The sequence below is a fragment of the Aphanomyces invadans genome (assembly GCF_000520115.1).
Source record: "Aphanomyces invadans strain NJM9701 unplaced genomic scaffold supercont1.3, whole genome shotgun sequence".
In the NCBI taxonomy this organism is placed as follows: domain Eukaryota; phylum Oomycota; class Saprolegniomycetes; order Saprolegniales; family Verrucalvaceae; genus Aphanomyces; species Aphanomyces invadans.
The window spans coordinates 652596-653102 of NW_008580148.1; positions in this window are offsets into that span (position 1 = coordinate 652596).

Sequence of the window (507 nt, forward strand, 5' to 3'; positions counted from 1 at the left end):
AGACCCGTACCATCGCCATAAAGTGCGCCATCGTTGGTCCGTGTGCAGTGAGTGACGGGGGTGGTATGGGGAATCGTTGTTTGGCACTGGGAGCTGAACAAGTTGCATGTACCACGTTTCGAAGCCATCGATATTCTTCGAATGAGCCTCAAACAAACACGATGTCATTCCTCGGTGTAGCCCTGACTCCGTCAAAGAACGTGGCCCCACACAAGTCTTTAGCAGCATCATTATCCGAAGTTGTCGACACTAACGCGAGTATGCCTGCCCTCGTCCCGAGAGCTCGCATGCCTCTGGTCTGGGTGGAGGTGCACCTGTTGGTCGATTGGGATCGCCCAGCTCGCGAAATAACTATGTACTGCACTGGAAGAGTGAATAGTTGTCCCATTGCTTTTGGATTGGCGGAAATTTTCAATTGTTTGTCCAAACGGTGTGATGATTGGTGCAATACAAAGTAACCATTTTCATTCATTTAGAGCTTTTCCGGATACTGTCATCCATCCTTGA